Consider the following 10,906-nt stretch of genomic DNA (forward strand, 5'->3'; position numbering starts at 1 on the left):
GACACACACACACACTAAAAACAGCCCCTGCTGTCACTGACTAACACATGCTCACCTGTCTTAACATAGCCCGACGTATCACCCAAAACAATGCCTCTCACCCTCGGCGGTGTGACATGTTTCTGTCAGCGACACCTCCCACGCCACCGCCACACTGCGAGCCGGCGCTCGGCACGCGTGGCGAGGTGGAGCTCCTCCAACAAAGCGAGATGGGTTGACGTGTTCCAAACAAGCAAAGTGAGAGAGAGAAGGAGAGAGAGAGAGAATCCTGCTCCAGCCTCAGCCCACAAAGACCCCAGTGTTCGGGCCGATGTGACGGTGAGGCGCTGCGAGTTTGTACAAGTCGTGGAGCTCAGCGTGTTTGGGAGCGAGACGCACTCGCTTGTTGAAGAAGTGACTTTCTCCGCGGCTCTTGTGGGGCTTTAGCCGGGGGGCTCAGGGCTGCTGTGGGCTGGAGTCATTTCCCTGGTACCTCTATTATGGTTAAGTTAGAGAAAGACTCTTGGTTTGGCAGCGTGTTTGTTTTCCTGCTCGGTGCCAAGCTGGACGTTTTTCTCCGTCTTAGTCAGCAATTTTTGCCTCATCTTGTTTTGGGAAATACACTGACTGTGTTTTCTCTGTGTCCCTCTCTCTCCCCTCCTCCTCTTCCCCCTCCCTCCCCCTCCCTCCTCCTCTTCTTCTTCCTCCTTCAGGTTCATAAATGCGAGGAGGAGAATAGTCCAGCCTATGATCGACCAGTCAAACCGTGCAGGCAAGTCTCCTCTAGTTACTGTATTCAAGTCGCGCAAGCGCAAGCCGTCCACTCTCCATGCACCTGGAGGCCCCTCAGCCGGTAAATACAGGCCCCGTCCTGGAATGTTTCCGAAAACTAAAACGAAGAATCAAAATGTGTCTCTTTAACCCGCAAGCACTAATAGGTTTGGAAGTTTGGGGTGAAAATTCAATTGATTGATTACAAAATGTAATAATTTGGCTCTTAAACAAAACTACCTGTGTTCTCAGTAAAGTTTGCTCTTAACCCCGCCCCCCCCACCCCCACCCCCTCCTCTCTTTGCTAACCAGGCAAAGAGGGAATAAAAAACACTCGACCCTTCCTCCCTGGTGCAAACCAAAACAGAAGAGAGAGACGCCCGTTTTTTTTTTTGGGTAACCGTTGTTTGGCTTTTTGGCTCCAGACCTGTTTTTACCTTCTCCCCCGCTCCCCCGCTCCCCCTCCCTATTTGCGGCTGTTTCCAGCCAGCGAGCGGGCGAGTGAGCGGTCCCCCTGGTGCATGGCTTGGTTTTGGACTGCCGTAAACTTTATTACCTGTAATAGGGGTCAGAGGTCAGGGCGGCATTAGGGGCGCAGTAAAGTTCAAAGGCATTCAGTGGGGCCGAGTTCTTGTTTTTGGTTGAGTGACCCCCAAACAGCCTAAATCGAAGGTAAGTGGATTTCTATGAGAGAGCAGAACAATGGCGTGCAGAAAGAGGAACGCGCTCAAGTTTCACTGACTTATGGCCGCCGCTCACTTACAGGCTCCGTCTATCAGAGCCAAACCTGCAGGGACACAAAGCAAAACTGATTCACAAGACTGGAGTTTGTACTTTGATTATGCAGAAATTATGGCGAAACAAAGGCACTTAACTAGGCATCTTAAACTTCAGTAACAAGTAGCTTTGGTATCTTTACAGGCGGATAAAGAGGATGAAGGTTCATGACAGGAAATGCTTTATTAGTGTCTTTAATTAAAACTGATTCGTTATTTTCAACTTCACAAGGTGCCGTGAGACATCCTCGTCCTCCTCATCCTCCTCGCCGTTGCTGCGGCTGGCCCTGAATGCACCTCAGGCAGATCTTATTTAAGTATTTAGGTGCATTAAAGTCGATCGCGGGGCTAACGGCAGAGGAGGAGGAGGAGGCAGGATGGCGGCGGCTCCGTGTGTGCGTGCGCCGGCCGACAGATGATCCCGCTTCGGCCACTGAGCCTTAATTAAAAGCACTAATTGACCACTCCGTCCCTCCCTCCCTCCCCCCCCCACCCCCACCCCCCTCTCTCCGTCTCCTCCTCCATCCACAGTAAGTCAAGGAGCTCCCTACAATCCAGATGGCCAGCCGATGGGGGGCTTCGTCATGGACGGCCAGCAGCACATGGGAATCAGACCACCTGGTAGGGCTTTCTCTGCGTGTCTGTCGCTCCCTTTCCTCTCCTCTTCCTCTTCCTCTCTCTCTCCCTCTCCCTCTCCTCCCTTGCTCTTCCCGTCTCTCTCCTCCCTCTCCTCGCTGTCTCCGGGCCCGTCTCGTGCCTCTCGCCCTACCTTCTCATGTCTCGCGCCCTCGCTGCCCTCTCCTTCGTCCTCCTTTTGATCCTCTTATCTCTCTCCCCGCTCTCTCACGAGGTGTCACTGTGTTTCGCACGCACACACACACACGCACTTCGCACACAATAGCAGCAAAACACACAAAATTGTCTCGCCGGTTTAAGGAGAAGCTGTGTAGTGACGAACACCTACACACACAGGACAAAGAGACACTCGCCGGTACGCACCACCCCAAGCAAACACATATGTACCAGAACAGGTGTGGTCAATCACATCACACACTCCTTGCTCAGCCTCTCCAGTCACTCTCTCACGCCATCGGGTCTAATCCCAGAGTTTGTCCCTTAAACTCCTCTCCTCCTCCTCCTCCTCCTCCTCCTCCTCCTCCTCTATCCGCTGTTTTCTGGGATTCTCTCAAGTCTCTCACCCTATCTCACCCTGCGCTCAAAGTCAGCAGGTTTGGATAAACTGCCAGGCTACTTAACCTCCACACCCCCCACCCTCCACCCCCACCCATTCCCCCCCACCCCACCCACTCCGCTCCGACTTAAACCAAGGCTGTTTCTCTGCTCACGTCTGTCATATTAGTTTCACAGAGGAGAAACCATCCGTGTTCTCTTTGAGCGTGTAACCTTTTTTCCTGTGTAAAAATAAAGTTCCCTTCAATGTCCGTCGTCTTTTCCTTATGTGCTTCTCCGTTTGTCTCTGTGCTCATTCAGGACCGATGGGTGGCATGGGCATGAACATGGGCATGGAAGGACAATGGCACTACATGTAGCCCCGCCCCAGTCTGACCAATCGCAACGCAAAGGGGAATGTAAGTACACACTGCTCCAGAAACAGCTGATATTCATTATCATTACACATGTGCCGGCCCCATAACCCGCCTGGCCCCGCCCCCCTGCCGATCAGGAGGTCAAAGGTCAGCTGTTAAAGGTGGCGTAACATTTCGGCGGGTAAATTCTCAAAACGTGCAAAACTGTTGTGTTTTGCTGATCATTTATTTCTGTATTTCTTTCATGTTTTTCCCTCAAATATTTCAGTTTCTTCTTGTTTAAATGTTTTTCTGTGTTATAAACAGACTCTCTCTCTACCGTCCTCTCCGGCTTTACTCGGGTGATAAGAGCCTTTGATCACAACCTTGTAACTCTTTGTATATAGAGAGTGCGCTTGTGTATGTGCGTGCGTGTGTCTGTGTGTGTGTGCGAGCAGCAGTTTCACACACTCACATATCCGAAGCACAGGACCAAACATCAATGATATCAGAGAGAAGGAAGGAAAAACACTGAGAGGAGAGACAGAGAAGCACATGACCATAACACACGTGTGACTTCATCGTTTTTTGACAATTTTATTAGAAGAGTGTGTGTGTGTGTGTGCAGCGTATGCAGGGCAAACTGAGGGCCATGACAGAATGGAGGGGGAAGGAAAAGGAATGGGACCAAGGAGAGAGGGAGGAGGGAAGGGGTGGTGGCAAGGAAAGGAGGCAGGGATGGGTTGGGGTTGTGGGGTTGTGGGGGGGGGGGGGGGCAGGTAAGGTGTTGCTATGGCAACAGACTGATTGGCAAAAAATGTAAGCAGTCGTCATTGGTGCAAGGAGAAGAGGGAGAGAGAGAGAAAGAGAAAGAGAGAGAGAGAGAGAGGGAAAGAGAGAGAGAGAGAGAGTGGGGGGGAGTCAGCGCCCCTTAAGTGTCATAAATCTGCCGGGTTGCTGTTGATGCATGAGCCACATTAATATACACACTAACCAGAGAGACAACACCTCTCTCCCACTCTGTCTGTCTGTCTCTCTCTCTCTTTCTCTCTCTCTCTGTGTTTGTCTCATTCTGTCAACATGTCATCCTCATATGTCTCTTTCACACAAACACCACACTTTCTTTCTTTCTGCCCCCTTCTCTCTCTCTCTCTCTCTCTCTCTCTCTCTCTCTCTCTCCCTCCCTCTCTCCCTCCCTCTTTCCTGCCCCCCAGCCAAATACACTCCCACATAATTCTGGATGTATACAGGCTTGGTGTTGTCACATTGTGGTGTGTATAAAGCGGCTGTGGGTCCAATCGATCTGGAACATCATTGTTTGGTATGTGTGTGTGTGTGCGTGTGTGTGGATGTGTGGATGTGTGTAAATACAAACTTGATTGGTGAATTCACTCTATACATTCACCTGTGTTTTTGTGTGTGTGTGTGTGTGGACACATACAAACAGGCGTGTACAAACTTTATAGTCTATGCGTATGTATGCATGTGTGTGTGTGTGTGTGTATGGTAATAGGATTACTCCTGGCACAGGGAGGGGGACATGAACTAGTGCAAAATGGAGGAGGTAGCCAGCAGGGTATGGAGCTTAGCTGGGCCTAATTGACTAGATCCAAATTAAATATGCCATCAGCAGAGGTGTGACCAATGGATTTGACTTATTCAGTTTACAAAAATAGAGACCATTAACCCTCCACAGAATGCACATGTGTGTGTGAGTGTGTGCGTGTGTATAAATATGCCACCATTTTTTTCCTATCATGTCCACAACCAAAACAAAGAGAGTAAAGCTCACATGGAGGAGCATCTTTCAGATTTGAGATGCAGGGAGACACGGTAATAGAAAGGCTGTGCAGTGTGTGTGTGTGTGTGTGTGTGTGTGTGTGTGTGTGTGTGTGTGTGTGTGTGTGTGTGTGTGTGTGTGTCTGTGTGTGTGTGTGTGTGTGTGTGTAAACATGAGGGCTGCTTTGCCGTGTCCAAGCGGCCTCTTTCCAGCAGCTGCTAGCCTTCCCAGCAGACCTTGCTTTAAACAGCCTCAATTTGCCTGCTGAATCTCGTAATTGGGCCACCAGAGGAATCCTGCGCGAGACGGGGCGAAGCGGTGAGGAAGACGAGCGCATGGTGGAAGAGAGGAGAGGAGGGGAAAAAAAGAAAAAGTGAGAGACCAGGGCAGAGAGAGAGAGAGACAGAGGGAGGGAGGGAGGGAGGGAGGATGAAGAGACGGCACAGTGAGGGAAGAGTAAACGGCGAGCGGGAGGGGCAGAGGGAGAGACGCTCCTCTTCCTCGTGTAGCCTTTGCTTTGGTTCTTTACAGCTTCATCATCTCCTCCAGTTGAGCTCCTCTTCATCAAACCCCACAACGCCACTTTCGCGTTCACTTTCTAGGTCAATTAAATGTAAGCGACGTGTTATATTCTTTCATGACCAATTAAATTAATAGGTTATTACGAGAGGGGGGCGTCGTCTTATTTGATTAAGCCGGCGCAGGTTCATTATATTTTAGAAGCAGGTTCTCATTAAGGCCAAGCTCGGGTTTTTGTTACTGTGGGGCTAAATTGAGCGGTTATGGCGGCGGGCCGGGCGAGGAAGGTTGTGCCGCGCAGTGACGCCGCAACATTAGTTAAAACTAAAGCCAATTAGTGGAGCTTAGCGAGGAGCATCACATCCCCCCTGTGAAACAATACACCTGCCAGCAGAGATGAAGCCCGGCAAGTCAAGCATAAGCTAGCCAGAGCCTTTGATAGAGGAGCGAGAATGACTCTCCACTGACCCTCGCCCTCTCTCTCTCTCTCTCTCTCTCTCTCTCTCTCGCTCTCTCCCCCCCCTCTCTTCTCCTCATCCTCTCTCGCCCCCTTCAGTCAAATTAGCCGAGGGTGGCCCCCCGAAAACTGTAATTTTCAGTTCCAGGACAATAGTTATCGCAGGGTGGAAGAATTAATTACGGCAAAGAGCATATGGAATTTTTCCTCCTCCACCCCCTTCTCCCCCCGCTCCGTTTGTAGAGGAGCTGTTACCAAAATGTCGGGGCAGAAAACGCTCGAGTGAACGCCGCCCGTAACCCCTCTGCTGCCAGGCTCGGCTGGAGACCCTTTGTCCCAGGATTCATTGCTCCAATCATTAAGCGCAAATTTGTTAACCTTCTGCTGAGAGGTCAAGATCCCTCCGCTCCCCTCACTCGCCCCCACCTCCCCACCCTCAACTCCTCTTTCTGCTGGATGAACTTTTACTATTAACGAACGGCGGAGGAAAAACAAATCCCGGTGGGGATTTGGTGCCCCCTTGGTATTGTCCATGTGAATGTGTGTCCCTGTTGATTTGGCCCCTCTGGAATCACCCCACCCTCCCTCCTCCCTTCTCCCTCCTCCCCCCTCTGAGTCTGAAGAAAGGGAGGCCTACCGCTCGATATATTGATTGGCTTATTAAGTGAAAAACCTTATTAGCGACTTGCAAGCAAACATGTCGCTCATCTGAACCTTGACATCCATCGGCGCCTTTATGTTTAACATCCACAAACTATTGGATGTAATAATCTGATTCAATCTAATTGAATTGATTTGGACTTTGGGTAATATACTGTGTTTAGGCTCTACACTTCCTGTTTACATTACTGAAGGTAGCGCTCTTCTTCTCTTTCTTTGGTGAATCACAGCAGCTGTAATAATTACAGATGTTACACTCTTTGGTTGTGAGTGTGTAACATGAGCTCAGGTCTGAGTTGCCCAGGTGAGCGTTGATGAATGTGAGTGTCACAGAAACAAAACCAGGGCCCTTTGCGTTCGTGCCTCTATTGTCTGTCTCCCTGTGCAGCTTCTTGTCCGTCTCCCTGCATGCTTTTGTCTCGCCCTTAGTGCTCCCCTCTGCGCTTATCGTGTGTGTGTGTATGTGTGTGTGTGTGTGTCGTACACGTGGACGGGCCCCGGGGCCGCTCTCAGGTGACCATCCGCCTCACCTCACGTCTCCATCTTTGGTTTCCTCAACAATGGCCGCGGTTTCCTCGGCGGCGACATTGCGCCCACAGAGATGGATGGAGGTTGTTGTCGTCTTATTGGACGCCTCTACCTCATCTTTCAGTGTGTGGCGATGTCGGGTAGTGATGGTTCAGGTCTTGGTGGTGTATGACGTCTCGCTCCGTATGTGGCCATTAGCTTTGACGGTCAAAGGCTAAAAACAGTAAAATGATCAATCGGAGGCTAATTCTGACGACCTTGTGGTTCAGTCCAGCAGATTATCCAGGAAACATTAAGCACCGCACGGACTCTGTATCACTTCAAGTCGATCGTGCGTGTTTGGTCTCTAAGTCCTCTCTTACTGTTAAAGTAGCATTACTGGGGGTGTAGGATTAACTCACTAAACCCTCTCTCTCTCTCTCTGTCTCTCTCTCTCTCTCTGTCTCTCTCTGCCTCTCTCTCTCTGTCTCTCTGTCCCTCTCCCTGCCCCCCCCCCCCCCCCCCCTCTCTCTCTCTGCCTCTCTTTTTGTGTGTCTTTCTCTCTCTCTGTCTCTCTCTCTCACTGCTTTTCTCATTCCTTGTCTCTCTGTCTCTCTCACTCTCTGTCCCTCTCCCTCTCTCTCTCAGCACTGCTCATGTTCACGTGTTGGCCTGAAAATGTAAAACGAGATTGTAATCGTTTGAAAACGTAACATGAGGAAATGGTTTTGTGAGCGATCTGTTGTGTTTATCTAATGAATAATTTACGACATCAAAGTCATCCATCTTTCTTCTTTTTTATCAGCTCAGTTGTTCAGTCTGTTTATATTTGCATGACTTTGCACTTTTATCTGCTGCGTTCAACTTCCTACACGCTCCGGATTTGTGCATATTGTCGCTGCCTCAGCAGTCGGCCGTGGGTTGAAACTTGTCGAGAACGCTGTAATTCTTGGATTAAAGTTAAAATCTCTTCTCTGATTGGCCGTCGCGCTTCATCGCAGTATCCAATTTATCTGTTTATCTGTGCGCACACCCATGACTTATCTGTCCTTCTTCTCTCTTCCAGCAGAACTGCGGGGCACACCGGGGGATTTCCCGTCTCACAGAGGCCTCCTGAGCGCGCAGACGGGACATCCTGACTTCCTCCACGGCACCGACTGACAGCGCCCCCTCTGTCCACTTCCAAGACTCCCGACTTTATTTGGCTGATTCCCGCACCGTGGAAACTCGACGACTGCTCCAACCCCCGTCTACTTTCTCAGCATCGTCGAGAAGATCAGATCTCGCCCGACCCAAACACCTTCCACCCCACCCCCACCACTCCTCCTTTGATGCCTGTCCCGTTGGACCCCCTGCTTCTTGTCCAGTCGGTACTAGACTCCACCCCTTTGCTGCCCACTAGGTTCACGTGGATTCCTCTGTTTAAGAGCGCTTTGCGATTGAGGCCGTTGATGACGCGAGAGTCATTTTGTGAGAACTTTGGAGAATGTGGCAGCCGCTGATGTATACTAGACTCCCTGACATGTAACAGAGACTTTTTGTGAAGAGCGCTCTACTCTACTCTTTGGAACGACAGGATTGGACCAAGGAGAAGCCAACGTCTGTATCTGTCAGGCCACTAACACAACTAAAGAGGCGCCCTTTGAAAATATATAGGATTGAAACCTGGGAGAGAAAAGAGAGAGAAAAGAAAAAAGAAAGATAAAAAGCATAACTATATCAACTCCTAGTTTGGGAAGCAAGTGGAGGAGGAAAATATACTGTATACTGTTGTAAAATTACGCTGGACTCTCACAAGAACTGGGAATTTAAGTATTGTAAATGCTATTGTATTGTTCTGCATATTATGTTGTTTCTAATAGATTTTTTTAAAAAAGGATGTGAACTTTTTTCTCTTTTTTTCTGGTTTCTTTCCACACTATGTGTGTGACGTCTCTCCATAAACATTTGACCTCTTGCTCCCTCCCTCTGCTGAATCACAGTGCATTTTCAAAAGCGACGAAAAAGGAAAAAAAAAACGACATGTGAATAAAACGACGATTGGATCAGTCTGTCAATTCTCCCAGACCTTTATTTGGATGGGTGAGAGAGAGTGGGAGCGTCTGTGAAGATGACATCATGATTCCACGTCATGTAGACACACACACACATGCACACACATGCAGAGCCTGTTCAGGTGCATTCAGGGTCCAGGTGACTTTGTACCTCTAATTCTGGCAGATGTGATGTTTTCATATCTGTGCTCGTCTGACTTCATGCCTCTGAATTAACTCACACACACACACACACACACACCAAAACATACATTCATTTCTGTGAAGCTAAAAAGTTTGTTTTTTAAAATCCAACATTGATCGATCTGTTGACATTTTTTTGCTCTTCATCTTAGCTCTTCTAAGTTCTGTGCACACTTGAGACGGACAGTGGATCACGCTCAAATCAGTACATCGATCTAAAAACATGACGGATGGGAAACTACAGCAAAACCACAAACATGTTGTTTCCTGTATCTCTCCTGTCTGCGCCGTATATGTGTGTGTGTGTGTGTGTGTGTGTGTGTGATCGAGGGCCTTTGAAAGTGTGTTCCAGTGTCCTCTTGATGTGTTTTATGTCACAAGGCCGATCAGCGGCGTGGCCAAAGGATTCTCCTCCCCTCAGCGTTTGATGCGGTCAGATCCTAGTAAGAGGCCTGTATGTGAGAGCCTATGGGGAAACACCGGGCACTATATGATCCATTCAGTTTGATTTTACCCCATGATGTAATGCTGATGAAAGGACAGGAGAGAATGTAACAATCACAGCATGTGTGTGTGGACATTACAGTATTGAGTGTGTGTGTGTGAGTGAGGATGCGTGTGCAGATGTAGTTTTGCCTGTGTGTGTGTGTGTGTGTGCATACATACTTGTGTGGGTTATCAATGCATCCATTATACGTTGCTTCAAACATGTATTACGCACATCTTTAAGATTCCTTTGAAGACAAGTCATGTTTCTTATGCTTTTACTTTGAAGGGTATATATGTACATCTGTGTTGTAAATAAATACTTTTTTGTTCAAATAACAGAACTCACAAGTAGTCTCACGTTATCTTCATACATGTGTTCGGATGCAAAAGCAGTCACCTTACAGCTGAGTCTGAGTGAGAAAGAAGCAATACTGACAAATATGTGGTAAAGATCATTAATATTAACAAAATAAAACGTGTTTGTGTTTCGACAAACACCCGCCGAGGGAAGCAGAGGTCCGTTTGTGCTTTAAAGGAACAAGCTCCTCTCCTGCTGTGGAGAATGTGCAGCAAATGCATGCGTTCTGCTGGCGAGGAAGAGGAGGGGGGGGGGGCGGAAAGGAAGAGGAAGAGGGAGCCTCGCCACTAAAGGGAACCAGCCTTCATTTAGCATTAAGAGGCAGTTAGATTAAAAAATCCCCCCGAAGCTCCGGACCCTGTCCAGCCCGGCATGCCCGGCTTCGCTTCCCGGATCCGCTCCGTGAGTCCCGGGCCGAGCCGAGCCGAGCCGAGTCTGGATCCGCTCCCGTCTGATTGACACATTTCGGGCGAGCGGCTGTGAATCCCAAGTGTCGAGGCGAACAAGAGCGAGTCTGTTTTATCCATAACAATATGCGGGTATAAATCAATACACCCCCCTCCCTCCTCCTCCTCCTCCTTCTCTTCTATCGTTCCTTCTCGCAACTATTGTATTTTTACTGCTTTTGCCGACGAGAATGCTATTTACACTACAGGAGAAAGAGAGAGAGAAACAGAGAGAGAGGGAGACGCACTCTTAAAAAACCCCGGCGACGTTTTAATTGCTTCGCCTCTCCGCCATGGCTGGAAAATCGGAGCCGTGTGAAATGTGAATTCCTGAGCCAGTGGCCGCTGGGAGCTGTGGAGACGGAGCGGGAGGCAGGAAAGCCCATGCTTGACTGCCCTCT

The 10,906-nt window shown here is 49.2% G+C and overlaps 1 long non-coding RNA gene across 1 annotated transcript; it reads left to right on the forward strand.

The window, feature by feature from the left end:
- Positions 1-691: 691 nt before the first annotated feature.
- Positions 692-10,026, forward strand: LOC143015378 (uncharacterized). Its single transcript, XR_012965416.1, has 4 exons — positions 692-755; positions 2,062-2,147; positions 3,018-3,115; positions 8,042-10,026. It is a non-coding gene; the product is annotated as an uncharacterized LOC143015378 (long non-coding RNA).
- The last annotated feature ends 880 nt before the right edge of the window (positions 10,027-10,906 follow it).

The sequence above is a fragment of the Genypterus blacodes genome, unplaced genomic scaffold, assembly GCF_046128005.1.
Source record: "Genypterus blacodes isolate CSIRO-AG114 ecotype Tasmania unplaced genomic scaffold, CSIRO-AGI_Gbla_v1 ptg000195l_1, whole genome shotgun sequence".
NCBI classification, from domain to species: Eukaryota; Metazoa; Chordata; class Actinopteri; order Ophidiiformes; family Ophidiidae; genus Genypterus; species Genypterus blacodes.